The sequence below is a fragment of the Cucurbita moschata genome, unplaced genomic scaffold, assembly GCF_002738365.1.
Source record: "Cucurbita moschata cultivar Rifu unplaced genomic scaffold, Cmos_1.0 Cmo_Scf00014, whole genome shotgun sequence".
Lineage (NCBI taxonomy): Eukaryota > Viridiplantae > Streptophyta > Magnoliopsida > Cucurbitales > Cucurbitaceae > Cucurbita > Cucurbita moschata.
The window spans coordinates 4,884,752-4,903,348 of NW_019268530.1; the positions used below are offsets into that span (position 1 = coordinate 4,884,752).

The 18,597-nt window shown below is 36.5% G+C and overlaps 2 non-coding genes across 2 annotated transcripts; one reads left to right on the forward strand and one right to left on the reverse strand.

Annotated features, from left to right (window-relative positions):
• The first annotated feature begins 2,443 nt into the window (after positions 1 to 2,443).
• Positions 2,444 to 2,537, forward strand: TRNAY-GUA. Its single transcript has 2 exons — positions 2,444 to 2,480; positions 2,502 to 2,537. It is a non-coding gene; the product is annotated as a tRNA-Tyr (tRNA).
• A 10,187-nt stretch (positions 2,538 to 12,724) lies between these two features.
• Positions 12,725 to 12,798, reverse strand: TRNAN-GUU. Its single transcript has one exon. It is a non-coding gene; the product is annotated as a tRNA-Asn (tRNA).
• Positions 12,799 to 18,597: the final 5,799 nt, after the last annotated feature.

An 18,597-nucleotide genomic window follows, 5' to 3' on the forward strand; every position in this document is an offset into this window, starting at 1 on the left:
TTTTTTTTTTTTTTTTTTTTTTTTTTTTTTTTTTTTTTTTTTTTTTTTTTTTTTTTTTTTTTTTTTTTTTTTTCAGGTGTTTGTAGGTTGGAAATGAGGTGGGGAGCATTTGAGAGTTGTTTGGTCACAAGGGGTCATTTTGAAGTGTTAGCTCATCTTCCTATTTTGTGTCTTTTGTATTTTCATCTATAATTGTATTCCAATGGCAATGAGTAATGAGTGAGAAAGCTTAGTCACAATCTATTTTCTCTGGTTAAGTTTCATGAATTAGAAAATAATAAACCTTCCAATTTATTGTCTAGTATATCTAATATAGCAACTTGTTGTTCAATTAAGCTTACTATGACGAGGCTTATCCAATTCATGACTATGATTATGATTCATTTAACTCTCAAATTAAATGGTTAGCTATTTATTGGTTTCACCTTGAACCAACTTATTAACGGTAACAGCCTAGATCCGTCTCTAGCATATATTGCCCTCTTTGGACTTTTTGTCTCGGGCTTCCTCTCAAGATTTTTAAAACGCGTCTGTTAGGGAGAGGTTTTCACATGATAAAGGGTGTTTCCTTCTCCTCCCCAATCAATATGGAATAAAGGGATGAAACTAACTACTTCTTCTCTCTCCTCCCTCTCAAAGAAATGATGAAACATTCTTTCTCCTCTTCCCCCTCCCGTGTAACCCTTGTTGACTTTATTACCTGACCAAAGACCTGAATACTTCAAACAGTTAAAGCAAAGAAAGAATACAAAGTCAATCAGGTATAGGGACGGGGGAAAGAAAGAAAGAAAGAGTGAACGCATCTTGGCTTAAGTCTTTCTCTTGAACTCCACACAAAATGATACCCTATAGAGTACTACTCATCTTTCAGAACACACATCACACAAAAATATACTAAACTATGACTTTCTCAACACATACAACTTTCTTCTTGAACTCTTTTCCTCTGTAAATAGGTTAAAGCATCTTATCTTCTCCTTCAAACCCAGTAAACAAAGACCTAACAAAGAGAGTTTACGAAAGATGAATGATTTCACTCCTCTCCCTACCGGTCGAGTGGATCTCGCAACTCTTCCTTCAGTCTCAATCGTGGGTGCAATGGACGATCAGTCAAACTTAACTCATTCACATACATGACGAAACAAAAAAATTAGAGGTTTTAATCATCTTACCTACGAAGTTAGAAGCCATTGACAGAGTCGATGAAGAAAGAACCCCAACTAATGACGTAACGGAAGCCGAGTTCAATAATCCTCTTTCAGATTGCATGTAACTGAGATCAGTCTTTATTGCTAGCTGCTTATGCATTCAAACAAGAAAAAGAAGATAAGAGAGAAAAAAATAATTATTGCTAGCTGCTTATGCATTCAAACAAGAAAAAGAAGATAAGAGAGAAAAAAATAATTAAAAAGATATTGCTAGATGGATGGCTTGAACTTCTAACCTTGTTAACCTCACATTCTAACCAACTGAGCTATTCCAACTAATCATTCATTATGTTTTGAATTTATTAATTTAAAATTTATTTTTGTTCGTTTAGGATTATTAATTCAAGGTCAAAAGCAGCATTGGTAAGCTTCAATGAGACACCGAGATTTGAAGTGAAAGATGATGCTGGGATGACAATTGCAAAACATGGTTCGATAAGAAGAAAAATGAGGAGAGGCAAGTTCATGGTACAAGAAGTGGAAGGAAGAACAACAGCTCAGGTGGAGATGGTGGTTGATTTTCGTAATTCGGGTCCACGTAAGTAGAGACCGGGTTGAGGGGCTTGCAAAGTTGATCCTGTCAAAGGCATGTCGAGGCAATTTACGACGTATTCGTGCTATAGAGGATGTTCTCACCTTCAACATAATATAATAAGGCAGAAGTGTTGAAAATTGTTAGCGCCTAACATTAGCTAATTCAAGGAAAGATCATGAGTATATTTGAGAAACACTACTTAAAAAAACAAAGACCAAAAGAAAGTCTGAAGAGCTGATACTCAAAATGAATAATATCATATCATTGAGATTGTTCCTATCGAGAAGTTCAAGAACCAAAGAGAAGTATGGTTAAAAAATGGTATGGTTAAAAAATGGTTTAATTGTTTGAGGTTGAATTGAAAAAATATTACTATAAGATTCTCTAATTTCCTCTTCGACATTGACATTGGTTGCCCCTTTGGCAGTGGTTCTTAGAGATTAATGCTATGTGGCATAGGATTATTACGTGTATGCATACTATATATCTAGTAATCTCCAAGTATATGGCAGAACAAATCCAGTCATATTATACATTGAATAATTTTAGCATCCATAGTGAAGCAACGAGTCCTATAGGTGCAAAGTGTTGGATGAAAGTCTCTTAAAGATATTTTTATTAATTTAATTTAATTTTTTTTTATATATATATTAATTTTGTCGATTTTGTTTATATTATGCTATATGATTCTTATAAAAGTCCGACCTTAGCTCAGTTGGTAGAGTGGAGGACTGTAGTGGTTGAAGAATCCTAAAGCCATCCTTAGGTCGCCGGTTCAAATCCGGTAGGTCGGAGTTTTTAAAAGTTTAATATGTATGTACTATTGATATTAGTTTAAGCATTTTATTGAACAATTATATATTGTGATATAGATAATTAATTATATGTCCGTAACTTGTAGGTCTTTTTTCTTTTTTTTTTTAACAAATGGAACGACCTCAATCCAATAAAGGGCTAGGTTGTCAAAATTTTCGGGTTAGGTTGGGTTACCAATCCAACGAACCCGAACTTTTGGGTTGTTCCGTTCCAAAAAATTCTCTCAACCCAACCCAACCCGACCAAACCCATGTACACCGGTAACTTATCTGATCGGTTGGGCTTTATGCCATAAAATCTCGTAGTTAATTATTTTATTTTTAATAATAATTTTGATTATTTTATATGCAATTTAACACTATTTATTATATGATAAATCTGAGGTTATTAATGTAATTTTGAATAATATGTAGGTTACAAATGGGTGGATCATGTTCAAGAAATAATCTAATGGGTTTATGGTATATGGATAAAGTTTGGTGTTTAGCTGTGAGATTCTACATCGGTTGGAGAGGAGAGTAGAATGAAACATTCCTTATAAAGCTGTGGAAACCTCTCCTTAACAGACGCGTTTTAAAACAATGAGGCTGACGGTGATACGTAACAGGTTAATGCGGACAATATCTGCTAGTTGTGGGTTTGGGCTGTTACGAATCGTATTAGAGTCACACACCGGGCGGTGTGCTAGCGAGGATGTTGGGCCCCTGAGGAGGTGGATTGTGAGATCCCACATCGGTTGGGAAGAGGAACCATACATTCCTTATACGGGTGTGAAAACTCCTCTGTGTCAGCGAGAACGCTAGGTCCCGAGGGGGGTGGAGTGTCAGATCCTACATTGGTTGGAGAGGAGAACCAAACATTCCTTATAAGGGTGTAGAAATCTCTTTGCGCCATCAAGGTGGATTGTGAGATCCCACATCGGTTGGAGATGAGAACCAAGCATTTCTTGTGGAAACCTCTCCGTACGATTGAGGTGGATTGTGAGATCTCGCATCTGTTGAAGAGGGGAACCAAACATTCCTTATAAGGGTACGGAAACCTCTCCGTGCCAATGAGGACGCTTGCCCCAAAAGGGGGTGGATTGTGATTCAATAAGTCTACCCTTATATTATTTTTGAGAATTATCAAGATTGTAAACCATTCGTAAAAATGCCACGACCAAAATTCTTTGGTATCAATTGTTGTGACGGAAGCGGAGACAAGATCGATCGTACTGACACGCCCACAAATATAAATTAAACAAAGAGATACAAAGATTTACATGGGTTGTGTTAGGATCGCACAACAACGCACATGCTCGATCTAGATGAACACAAAGAACAGGATAGAGAAAAGTGCAAGGAGAACTTTGGCTAACAGGATTTTTTTATTGATGACTTCACGTATGTACAGTAAGAGAGAATTACAGAGAATAGAAAGTCTACCGGAGGATATATATTGTTCAGTGTACTATATATAGCTTTACCAGATTTAACCATCTACTATATATAGCTATTTACTATACATAGCTTTACTCGATTTAACCAGCTACTATATATAGCTATTTACCATATATAGCTTTACCAAATATAACTTTACCGGATATAATCGTTGACCAAGCTATAAATAAGCAGCAGGCTCCATAACCTAACAATTCTCCCACATGGAGACTAATCTAGTCAACCAAGAATTTCATTTTCAAACGACCATGAGCATCTTTCATGGTCTTCATGGCACCATATCAATTGAGGCTTTGCACAACCTCAATATTCCCATATCAACACATTTTGTCAACATGTTTGCTGGATTCTTTGCACCCTCTATCTTCTCCAAACACATCACCACCTTTCACTAACCTGCAAGTGAAATGGTATCGTCTTCTGTGATTTCTCTTAAAATGATAGACCGGGTTCCTTCGCCAACTGTATGACACTCTGACTATTTCTGTAAAGAATATCTTCGTGCTGCTTCTTGCTCATTCTTCCAAATAGTTAGTCATCCATATCGTCTTCTTTCCAGCTTCAACTATTGCCACGTACTCAATCTCAGTACAACGTATTTTTTAAGCCTAGACGTCTCATCATCCATGGCTTGCTCCTACTTGGTTGTATCCTCCAACTGTAGGGCCTCATCAAAGGGCTCTGGTTCCCTTTCATCAGCAACAGATAGTGTAATGAAGGTACATACATATCTGGTACTCTGATAGTACAGGATGATCTTCTCAACACTAGTTCAGGTGTCACTTGCTCCACTGCTGATTCCTCTGCAACAACCTTAGGAGTTTGTTGAGTATCTGTTACAAGATCACTTAGTGATTTTCTCCGCAACTCAACCTCAACTCCCACTTGCTTTGTTGTCTTGGAACCTCGCTCCACATCTGGTTCCTCAGCAGTAATCTCAGAAGTTTCTTGAGTATCTGCTACAACATCACTAGGTGAGTTTCCCTGCAACTCAAGCTCAACTCCCACTTGCTTCGTGGTCTTGGAACCTTGCTCCACATCTGGTTCCATTTTCAACCGCACTTTCTTAAATTCTCTGGCGGTCCTTGTGAAGCTAACTCGTTTCTGCTTGCTCATAACGTAGTTCTCACAACGACCCACATCAAGAGATTTCAGACCTTCTAAAACTCCTTTCGCAGCAAGCCTCTTCATTCCTTTCGCGCTCATAGGTTCAAGTCTATTGTGCCCTAGACTTGAATTTGAAGCACTCTCAGCAACAGCAGCTATGTTCATACACCCTGTAGTGGTGTATAAGGTTCCAGATTTTGAGCCACGTGCTACCACCGTAGCACCCTTCATAATCTTTCACGAACTCTTCCCTAACTTTGTTGCATAACTTGTGATGTTCAACTGACCAATAGAGATCAGGTTCCTTTTGAGACCAGGAATATATCTGACATCCTTTAATGTCCACTGATTTCCTGCTAGAATTTTTATGCAGACATCTCCTTTTCCTTTAATCTCCAAATCTTTGTTGTCGGCAAGATACACCTTCTCAAAATTTCAAGACTGGAAATTCCGGAACAACTCTTTTTTTGGAGACGAATGAAAAGATACACCTGAATCCAAAATCTAGGATTCAATCGAACTGTCCACGCCGAGGATTAGAGCATCCACAATGTCTTCTGCTGAATTTATAGAATCATCATCATCTCCAGATTTGTGATTCTGCTTCCTCTTTGGTCTTGTACAACCTGTCCGAAAGTGACCTTTTTCTCCACAATTCCAACATGTTACGTTTGGTCTATTTGGAGATTTTTCTCGGTTCTTTGATTTTGATCGCCCTTTGTTTGGGCCCTTCGGTTTACTTCTTCCCCTTCGATCAACACTGAGAGCATTGCCTGATGAATCTCCAGTTTCCCATTTGCGAATACTTTCGCTAAGAACTACGTCTCGAATTTCACCAAACTTCAGTTTATCAGATCCTCGGGAACTGCTGATTGCGGCAACAACAGTATCCCATGACTCGGGTAAGGATGACATCAAAATCAACGCTTTAATTTCATCTTCGAAATTAATTTTCACCGAACTAAGTTGACTTATGATCATATTGAATTCATTTATATGATCAGCAACAGGTCCACCTTCAGACATCTGTAGATTGAACAATCTCCGCATTAAATACACCTTGTTCATAGCCGATGGTTTTTCATACATATTTGACAACGTCTTCAATAGATCTGACGTTGTTTTCTACTTGATAATGTTAAACGCCACGTTTCTGGATAGCGGCAACCGGATCAGCCCAGAGGCTTGTCGATCCTAGAGCTTCCACTGTTCCGTGGTCATGCTATCCGACTTCACCCCCAACAGAGGTTCATGAAGATCTTTCTGGTACAGATAATCTTCAATCTGCATCTTCCAGAAACCGAAATCGGATCCATCGAACTTCTCAATTCCAATCTTTGAAGTTTCCATCTTCACATATCGTGGTGAATTTCGCCTAGCTCTGATACCAGTTGTTAGGATCGCACAACAACGCACACGCTCGATCTAGATGAACACAAAGAACAGGATAGAGAAAAGTGCAAGGAGAACTCTGGCTAGAAGGATTTTTTTTATTAATGACTTCGCGTATGTACAGTAAAAGAAAATTACAGAGAATAGAAAGTACATTTCAAAGCTCTACCGGACGGGATATATATATAGTTCAGTTTACTATATATAGCTTTACTAGATTAAACCATCTATTATATATAGCTTTACCCAATTTAACCATCTACTATAAATAGCTATTTACCATATATAGATTTACCGAATATAGCTTTACCAAATATAGCTTTACCGGATATAACAGTTGACCAAGCTATAAATAAGCAACAGGCTTCATAACCTAACAGTTCGGAAGTAAGAAATTTTCCTTTTCCACGGGTAATAGCTAATCACTAACCAAAGTGTTTACAAGTGTATCTCACACTCTCACACTACAAATTCTCTATTACAAAGTTCTTCCCAATTACCTCGCGTCAAATACTAAATGACAATGACTCATCATCTTAAGACAATGTTAGACAAACTTTTATATAAACATAGCAATACTAATTCTCATACATGAATCAAAGCAACACTAGCATACATAAATCAAGATGATTCAAGTACCAATATTAGATAAATGTACCAATATGGAAGATAAACAAAATGAATCTAATAGATTCATGAATCAAAGTGGGGATGTACCAAACGTATTAATGAACCAAGTCTTCAACAATCTCCACCTTGGTAGAAGATCTCCAAGAATATAACTTATTTGGCTGCCACCAAGTCAACCAACTACTTTTCACGAGTAACTACCTTTGTCAACATATCCGCAAGATTATTAGTAGTTCCAATTTTTAATAAACAAATGTCCCCTTCATCAACAATTCTCGAACAAAATGAAATCGGACATCAATATGTTTGATACGAGCATGATGGACTTGGTTCTTCGACAAACAAATAGCACTCTGACTATCACAAAACACTTCTATTTGTTCCTGAGAAATAACCAAGTTACCAAACCATAAATCTAGGTTCTTTAAAAGCTATAGGGACTGTCATATGCTCTACTTCAGTGGTAGACAATGCAACAGTAGACAATAATTTTGAACGCCAACAAATAGGTCCACTAGCCATAGTGGACAGATAACCACTAATTGATCGTTACTTATCAATCTCCACTTGTCTCTTGGAAGCAATTGACATATCATCAACATACAAGATTAAATAGATAAACAAACCACACAATTGTCAAATTGACTATGAGTGTACTTATGCTCCAACATGAAGTGATCAAAATTCATATACCATTGACGAGGAGATTGTTTCAGCCTATACAAAGATTTCTTCAATCTACACTACTCGAAAACAACTCACTGTGTCGTACATATTTCTTCTTTCATATTTCTTCTTCAATCTACACTACTCGAAAACAACTCACTGTGTATCCTATATTTTCATGTATTAGTTGATAGTTTGTATCCTATATTTTCTTGTATTAATTGATAGTTTATATTGTATTTAAACGTTTGTAATCGTTAAGATCATATTTTCGATCCCAATTCTATTTCTCGATCTTAACACCATGGAAACCTTTTTGTGACAAATTTTTGTGTGTGTCCCTAAGTTAGTAGCAGGGACATTGATAATGGCCACAAAATTCCCAGATGAGTTCACCAATTTCATCGTTGTGTAACAGTGTGCATGATAGTTTCAATGTTGCAATTTATAGCGCTATTGAATGAGTTGCCTGCCAACACGCCCTCAGTTTCCAGGAACTCTCTGTACTTCACTTTGTTCTTCGCATTAAGCGGCATGCTCTCGTCTTATGTGTCGTCGGTAAAAGCTTTGACGCCGGAGCCGATGATGCCCCGGGTCGCCGCTGTTCTGCCGCTTACTCTTGGCATTGGTGTTGTTTCAATGGGAATTTTATCGTGCATACAGAAGGCACAACAGAGACGTATGCGTAAACGGTTCAGTGAAATTTATATATGTTTTACTTTTATTAATTGAACTAGTATAGTTTAAAATGTTTTTATTAAGTTATTTTTTTTGTAACGATTTGAATGTCTTATTAGATAATTGTTATTATCGAATATCAGTTATTTATGTCAAGCCTCCAGCCACCAGCCACGTTTTGAGAGAAAATGTTTTAGTAAATGTGGACGAGAAAAATCATTGAAAGCGAGCTGAAAGAAAGCATTGTGAAAGTTAAGAACAATTACAATACTTGGTCCAGAGAGGTTTCATGATTACTTGGTTCTGGTATGGTACATTTTAAGGCGGTTTGAAAGAAGTAAACATGATTTCGTCAAATGGTCATCCAACATAAAATGTAATAAGAAAGTAATACAACATGAAAGCAAGTAGAAAGGCTTTGGCATGTCAGGAGCATGCGGCAATGGGTAATATGTCTTGGACAAACATGACCATGAGATCCTCGCCCGCCTAATTGGTTGATGTCCTTGTCTCCTTGTCAACTAACGAAGTTCAAAATCTACAATGTGGGTCATGACAGAGTCCAGATTTTTGGCACGTTCTCAGTTTGTTTCCTCTGTAGGGAGGTTCTTCCATTTGACAAATAATTCTCGAACATTCTGTACCGACATTCTAACTTTCCTAACTTTCTTAGCTAGGATTATCTTGACTTCTTTGTTGTCTTTCTGTTTGAGGTCTATTCTAGGTTTTGCAATGATATTGCGACTCTGGATATTGTTGAGGTAAGGATTTAAATTGCTCACATGAATTACGGTATAGATATTCATCCAGGTGGGCAATGCCACCCAATAAGATGTAACTCCAATTTTCTTGAGAACTTCACCCGATCCTTCATATTTTTTGACAAGCCTCTAGTCCTTTGTGCTATGGAAATTGATCTATTCTAGAATCAACTTGATGAGAACTTAGTCTTCTACCTGAAATGTGATGGGACAGTTCTTCCTTCTTCCATTTTTGAAGTTTTGAGCTTGAGAATTCTTCCATGCATATGGGTGGTTAATGATATGGCAAAGGGATGGTTGCCTTCAGCTCACAATTTCAAAGGGATTCCTCCCGGTCGAGGAACTAGTTTGGCAAATAAAGAATATTGGACCACATCTAGTGTTGCATCCAATTTGTTTTTACATGCCTAAACGAAGTGTCGCTGATATGAACCAAGAGACATCAATCATACAATATGCTTCAATGAAGATGTGAAGAAAAGGTTGTCAAAATTATCAAAGATGTTTCAAGTCATGCTACATTGAAGAAGAATAAAGTTTGATTGTTGTAAATTTTGGGTGGGTTATAATTTAGAGTAATTTAGAGTTATTGTATTTTAAGACTTTTTATTTAATTTCGGTTACATTTACATAATGGCTAAGTATGGCCATAAAGTGTGAATGTTACAACTTTTGGAATGCCTTTAATAGTTTCATTTTGAGGCTATATAAAGCCATCTATGTTGTATTTGTAATAAGACTTAGAAGATATATCAAAAGAAGCATTTGTGCTTTTCTTTAGCCAATGGCTAAGTTTCTTTGCAACTCTATGTAGTTTAGGTTGCATGTAGAATCATTCAAGCTCGACATGATCAATCTTGCTTGTGGAGTGATTCGAATCTCAATCAAGTGTTCTTGTCTTGAGATATTTGATCAACAAGAATCATTGAAGCTAGACATGATCGATCTTGCTTCTGGAGTGATTCGAATCTCAAACAAAGTGTTCTTGGCTTGAGATATTCGATCAACAAGGTAATCCGAATCTTATTCCCCTTGTATTGATTCCTTATCTTATCATTTGGTATCAGAGCTTCAGGCTCAAGATCGGATATATGTTTCCTTTGCGTTTCTTCTCAATTTAATTTTTATTTATTTTCATCTTTTTAGTTTTTAATCGACCCAAAGTTCAAAATTCAATCTTTGCTCTATTTAAAATTTTGAGAGGTGAGAATGAGAGCTTCATTTGTGTAAATGAGTGCAAACAGAGTGGCCTAAAATTCCTTGAGTGTATACACGTGAGAGAGTGTTGTGAGGTCCTTTGTATTTCCATAACTTATTTTTTGCAGCAAAGTTTCACAAATAGATTCGAGGACGAATCCTCTTGAAGAAGTGGAGAATGATATGAACCAAGAGACATCAATCATACAATATGCTTCAATGAAGATGTGAAGAAAAGGTTGTCAAAATTATCAAAGATGTTTCAATTCATGCTACATTGAAGAAGAATAAAGTTTGATTGTTGTAAATTTTGGGTGGGTTATAATTTAGAGTAATTTAGAGTTATTGTATTTTAAGACTTTTTATTTAATTTCGGTTACATTTACATAATGGCTAAGTATGGCCATAAAGTGTGAATGTTACAACTTTTAAAAAGTAAGTCTTAAAATACAATAACTCTAAATTACTCTAAATTATAACCCACCCAAAATTTACAACAATCAAACTTTATTCTTCTTCAATGTAGCATGAATTGAAACATCTTTGGATAATTTTGACAACCTTTTCTTCACATCTTCATTGAAGCATATTGTATGATTGATGTCTCTTGGTTCATATCAGTCGCAAATATTCTTCCAACAAACAATTGAATCGTTCGGTCTATCCATCAGTCTGGAGATGGTAACTCAATGAGATATTCGAAGTTGCCTTCAAGAACTCGAATTAATTCGTCCAAAATGTCTTGATAAATATGTTTGAAGAATAGTTGGTCAGCCAATTCAACTGAACATATCTTGGGCGTGAGTATGAGCGTGACATATTTCGAGAATGAGTCGACGATGACCTGACTTCATGTTTGCCAACCTTTTAAAATGAAGGCTAGTGACACACTTTCCCAAGGTCTTGTCGGCACTAGCAAGGGTTCGAAGAGTTCTGAGATCTTGGCCTTTTTAACTTTGCCCTGTTGGCAAATGAAGCATTTCTTGGTGTACTATATTATGTCATCTAGCATATTTTGTCAAAAGTACCCCTTCTAATCATGTAACATAGTAAAAGTAATCAAGGTTTAAACCTGTGTGCACTCAGAGAATGGAATAACTCGAGGAGTTAGTCCTAAACATCTTGAAAACGAGAGACAAGATTTAAATTGTCTAGATGCCCTTAAGAACCGAGTAGGCTTCAACAATATCTAAGAATAACAAAGGTAACTTTTTCAAGTTGTTAGCAATATGTATGGTGTTAATAGGGTCTCCGCTACCATTTCCACTCCAGTACCCATACCGTCGAGTTTTTAATTCGATACTGTACTATCGAGCCAAGTATAGGTCAGCAAGAGTATGCAATTAGGTGTCCCAACTTTGTGAAAATTGTCAAATGTCTCTTGAACAAGACCACTTAGATGTAAAACTATTCTTGAGATGGGTGCATGGGATCATGTAGGTTAATCCAATAGTTGGCCGGCACACAAGGGTCGCTTCCCCCAAACTCTGGTGACTTTATGGTTCTGTGGGAGGGTCCGCCAACTAACCTCCCATAAATGAGGTTTAGACTAGAAGACACCTTACTGCTCAATCAAAACTTTAAGAAGTAGCACCTCAATCCAAGGCGTTGGACATTCATTGCAAGAGCATAGCAAGCTATATAAATATAAGAACATAAAAGTTTTTTTTTACCCTAAAGATGAAATTTATCGCCCCGTAAACTCACAACACCAGAATTAGGAGACCACTTCCTCGAACCCAGAGTAAATTCATGAGTAACTAGAGAACCACATAGAACTTCGAAGCACCTCAAACTTATTAGAGCCCGGAGAAAAATCCATGGATACCTACCAGGATGAGGATGCCATAAGAGCCTATGAGTAGATTGCTTATCTTTTTTTTAGGTGTTTGTAGGTTGGAAATGAGGTGGGGAGCATTTGAGAGTTGTTTGGTCACAAGGGGTCATTCTGAAGTGTTAGCTCATCTTCCTATTTTGTGTCTTTTGTATTTTCTTCTATAATTGTATTCCAAGGTATTAAGTGTAACAAGATCCGTCCCTAGCATATATTCTCTCTCAGGCTTCCTCTCAAGATTTTTAAAGTGTAACCAAGATCCGTCCCTAGCATATATTCTCTCTCAGGCTTCCTCTCAAGGTATTAAGTGTAACAAGATCCGTCCCTAGCATATATTCTCTCTCAGGCTTCCTCTCAAGATTTTTAAAGTGTAACCAAGATCCGTCCCTAGCATATATTCTCTCTCAGGCTTCCTCTCAAGATTTTTAAAACGGTTAGGGAGAAGTTTCGAGGGAAGATATCGCTAGAAGGAGGGCTTGAACCTCCGACCTTATGGTTAACAGCCACACGCTCTAACCAACTGAGCTATTCCAGCTAATCATTCATTGCATTTTGAATTTATTTATTTAAAATTTATTTTTGTTCGTTTAGGATTATTAATTCAGGGTCAAAAGCAGCATTGGAAGCTTCAATGAGACACCGAGATTTGAAATGAAAGATGATGCTGGGATGACAATTGCAAAACATGGTTCGATAAGAAGAAAAATGAGTAGAGGCAAGTTCATGTTACAAGAAGCAGAAGGAAGAACAACAGCTCAGGTGGAGATGGTGGTTGATTTTCGTAATTCGAGTCCACGTAAGTGGAGACCGGGTTGAGGGGCTTGCAAATTTGATCTTGTCAAAGGCATGTCGAGGCAATTTACGACGTATTCGTGCTACAGAGGATGTTCTCACCTTCAACATAATATAATAAGGCAGAAGTGTTGAAAATTGTTAGCGTCTAACATTAGCTAATTAAAGGAAAGATCATGAGTATATTTGAGAAACATTATTTAAAAAAAACAAAGACCAAAAAAAAGTCTGAAGAGCTGATACTCAAAATGAATAATATCATATCATTGTGGAGGTAGATTGTTCCTATCGAGAAGTTCAAGAACCAAAGAGAAGTATGGTTAAAAAATGGTTTAATTGTTTGAGGTTGAGTTGGAAAAATATTACTCTACGATTCTCTAATTTCCTCGTCGACATTGACATTGGTTGCCCTTCGGCCGTGGTTCTTAGAGCTTAATGCTATGTGGCATAGGATTATTATGTGTATGCATACTATATATCTAGTAATCTCCAAGTATATGGCAGAACAAATCCAGTCATATTATACATTGAATAATTTTAGCATCCATAGTGAAGCAACGAGTCCTATAGGTGCAAAGTGTTGGATGAAAGTCCCACGTTGCCTAATTTAGGGAGTGATCATGAGTTTATTATCAAGGAACCATGAGAGCTTATGCTCAAAGTGAACAATATCATACCATTGTGGAGAGTCGTGTTCATTCTAACATAGTATCAAAGTCATGCCTTAAACTTAGATATATCAATAGAATCCTCAAATGTCGAACAAAGGACTCCAAATGAAAAAGGAGTTGAGGTTCGATTAAGGGGAGGCGTACTCTGTTCAGGGGAGGTGTTGGATAAAAGTCTCACATCGGCTAATTTAGGGAATGATCATGGATTTATAATCAAGGAATACTATCTCCATTGGTTTGAGGCGTTTTGGGGAAGCCCAAAGAAAAACCATGAGAGCTTAAGCTCAAAGTGGACAATATCATACCATTGTGGATAGTTGTGTTCATCCAACACAAAGCAGGTCTCGAAGAACAAGCACCCCAACACATGGCCCAAAGCCTATGTGTTTGTCAAACCAGGTTCTTGAAAAAATTCTTAGGGCGAGCTACAACCTATCTAACTTCACCTTCTTACCTTGGTTCTTGCACAAATTCTTCAAGAATGGATTAAAGCTCTTGTATTATCATATGTATGAGAATTTGGCACCTACGCATATGTATTCAAACACATTGAAGGCACTTTAAGAAATCATACGTTTGAATCTAAATGGGCTTCAAATTGTAAAACCCAATACAAATCAAGTTCTTTATGAAAGCAAAAAAATTCAATGGGAGGTTCCAGATGTTGTATAAATGCCACGACCAAAATGATGTTGGAGTTTTTGAAAGGTTAATATATATGTATTACTGAAATTGTTAATCGCTTACAGATATTTTTATTAATTTAGTTTTTTTTTAATATATTAATTTTGTTGATTTTGTTTATATTACGGTATATAATTCTTATACAAGTTTGACCTTAGCTTAGTTGGTAGAGCGGAGGACTGTAGTGGTCCAAAGTCATCCTTAAGTTGTTGGTTCAAATTCGGTAGATCGGAGTTTTTAAGTTTAATATGTAAGTACTATTGATATTAGTTTAGGTATTTTGTTGAATGATTGTTGGGCTTTATGCCATAAAATCTAGTAGTTAATTATTTTATTTTTAATAATAATTTTGATCATTTTATATGCAATTTAACACTATTTATTATAGGATAAATCTAAAGTTATTAATGTAATTTTGAACCATATATAGTTGACAAATGGGTGGATCAGGTTCAAGGAATAATCTAATGGGTTTATGGTATATGGATAAAGTTTGGTGTTTAGCTGTGAGATTCTACATTGGTTGGAGAGTAGAACGAAACATTCCTTATAAAGGTGTGGAAGCCTCTTCCTAACAGACATTCCTTATAGAGGTGTGGAAGCCTCTTCCTAACCGACATTCCTTATAAAGGTGTGGAAGCCTCTTCCTAACAGATGCGTTTTAAAACCATGAGACTGACGGCGATACGTAACGAGTTAAAGCGGACAATATCTGCTTGTTATGGGTTTGGGCTGTTACAAATGTCAACGTCACACACAGGGCGGTGTGCCAGCGAGGATGTTGAGCCCCCGAGGGGGTGGATTGTGAGATATCACATCAGTTGGAAAGGGAACCATACATTTCTTATAAGGGTGTGGAAACCCCTCTGTGTCAGCGGGGACGCTGGGTCACAAGGGGGTGGATTGTGAGATCCTATATTGGTTAAAGAGGAGAACCAAACATTTCTTATGACAGTAGTTTTTATAGTCGATTCAATAAGTCAACTCTTATATTATTTTTAAGAATTATCAAGATTGTAAACCATTCATAAAAATGCCACAATCAAAATTCTTTGGTATCAATTGTTGGGAAGGAAGCGGACGTAAGATCGGTCGTAGTCACACACCCACAAATATAAATTAAACAAATAGACACAAAGATTTACATGATTCAAAAGGAAAAAATTTCCTACATCCACAGGTGATAGCCAATCAATAACCAAAGTGTTTACAAGTGTAACTCACACTCTCTCACACTACAAATTCTCTTTCAAAGTTCCTCCCAATTATCTCTCGTCAAATACAAAATGACACTGACTCCACATCTTAAAACTATGCTAGACAAACTTTTATACAAACATAGCAATACTAATCCTCATATATAAATTAAAGCAACACTAGCATACATGAATCAAGATGATTCATGTACCAATATGAGATAATGTACTAATATGGGAGATAAAACAAATGAATCCAATAAATTCATGAATCAAAGTGGAGAATGTACCAAAAGTATTAATTAACAAGTCTCGGTGACAATTCTCAACAATCTCCACCTTGTCAGAAGATCTTCAAGCATATAACTTATTTGGCTGCCACCAAGTCAACCAGCTACTTTTTCCATCCAATGTTAATCAGATCCAAGTAATGCTGGAACTTTTCCCAAGCAACTATCTTTGTTAACATATTCGCAAAATTATTAGCAGTTCCAATTTTCAATAAACAAATGTTCCCTTCATCAATAATTTCTCGAACAAAATGAAATCAGACATCAATATGTTTGGTACGAGCACAAAACACTTCTATTTATTATTGAGAAATACTTAAGTCATTAACCAAACCATGCATCTAGGTTCTTTAAAAAGCTATAGTGACTTGTTTCTTGGAAGCAATTGACATATCATCAACGTACAAGATCAAATAGATAAACAAATCACCCAATTGTCAAATTGACTATGAGTGTACTTATGCTCCACCATAAAGTGATCAAAATTCATATACCATTGACGATGAGATTATTTCAGCCTATATAAAGATTTCTTCAATCTACACTATTCGGAAACTAGCTTACTGTGTCATATATATTTCTTCTTCCAAATCAAAACAATTCCAAATCAAAACAATTTATATATCAAGTTAAGTAAATTCAAGATTGAATTACCTTGTGGTTTTTCAAAAGTTATTGGAAGGAGAGTTTGAACCTCAAACCAGCCCCACACTAAACCTCATAGATCAGAGGTAACCTTGTGGCTTCAAAACAATTTATATATCAAGTTAAGTAAATTCAAGATTGAATTACCTTATGGTTTTTCAAAAGTTACTGGAAGGAGAGTTTGAACCTCAAACCAGCCCCACACTAAACCTCATAGATTAGAGGTAACCTTGTGGCTTCAAAACAATTTATATATAAATTAAGTAAATTCAAGATTGAATTACCTTGGGGTTGTTCACAAGTTACTGGAAGGAGAGTTTGAACCTCAAACCAGCCCCACACTAAACCTCATAGATTGGAGGTAACCTTGTGGTTAAGGCCGTAACCTTGTGGTTAAGGCCACATGCTTTAACCAACTGAGCTGTTCTAGCCGATTGGCAAATTGGTCATTTTATTTGAACTATATAAATAATTGCCAAAGATTTAATTTCAAGAGTTCTTTAGGATCTGATCCTGTATTCTTTTTATTTTAATACCGAAAGAATCTGTTATTTGAGTTATGTTTATTGTTTGATTTAATTGGTTGCAAAAGCAATATGTTAAGCTTCAACGAGACATTGAGAGTTGAAGTGAAAGATGACACTGGGATAACACAAAAGAGGCGAGTTCATGGTAGAAGAAGGCCTTGAGTTTCAAAGGAAGGAAGAACAAGAGGTAATACATCAACTCAGGAGGAGATGCTAGGTGATTTTCGTTATTCGGGCGTATGTAAGCCGAGGCCGAGTTGAGGGTTTTGCAAAATTCATCGTGTGACACACTAACTCTTAAAGCATCTAGTTTACCACCATGGCAATAAGAAGAATCCAAGATAGCTTACCATGTCTATTAGTAGTCGTGAACGATATCACCAAAGTCAAGACCATTTCTAATTTCTCGTAGTACAACTCAGTGATGTCAAGCTTGTCTCAATTTCGCTAGTGCCTTATGGGGTTTAGAAATAGTCAGGGTTCTCTGAATAAGGTCGTTGTTCCATAAACTCGTCACAAGTGCTATGGACCACACAGGTAAACTCGGTAGTTAGTCAACACACGAGGTTGCTCCCCCACTTCAGTATTGTGGAGGGGTTGCTAGCTGAGCTTTCACAAATGATATTCAGGTCTCACGATGCCATATCGTCTTTCATGTCAGCATGTTTGTTGAGGTTGCTCCTCTTCAACTTAGGATACCAGTGATTCACTTCCTAATCAATATAAGCTGCTAAATAAGAAGATCAAACAAGTTGGTTCACCTCAAAGCTTAGTTAGGTCGTTCAGGTGATTGTGCGACACTAGGTTAGGTGAACAACCTCCAAACCTTTATTGGGTTTGTAATACACACGAAAACTGACTTAGGAACTTCTAGACCATCCAAAAGCTTAGATAGGTATAGGAGCATTAGGTGTATGAACTTATGCATGAACTTCTTAGAGTCCAGATTAAAGCTCAGGATAACTATCTAGGTCATGGATGTTTAAAAGCCTACCGTGGTAGGCTACTTACCAACTATTTTTATGTTCACCAGATATGATAGTTGACCTGGTTGACGTGGGAAGCATTCTGGAGTTGTGATCCAAAGAGCCAGTTCTTTTGGTATTTCGGCTATAATTTGTTGGGTATCTCGTACCTTGGTCCCTAATTTTATATTAATACTCAGACAATCCCTTCAAAATAATAAATATATTTGATTTTATCTTTTAATGTTGTGATTTTTAAATTTTCAAAAAAATTTATCGTACTTTTCAATGTCAATTTGTTAGCCTATGTATGATTCGTGATTCAAAAGTTCGAAAATTGAGTCGTGGCATCAAACTAGTGACTTGATGGCAAATGAGTAACTTAAATGCTAAAATAGTAACAAATGTATGAATAATAGTAACTCAATCAGTAATCAAATTTTGAATTTATTAATGTAGCCTCAGAAGATCGATCAAAGAATTAATTTAGCTTCAATACGTAGGTATCTAATTGGTTGCAAAACCACAAGAGACCAAAAAAAAAAAAAAAAAAAAAAAAAAAAA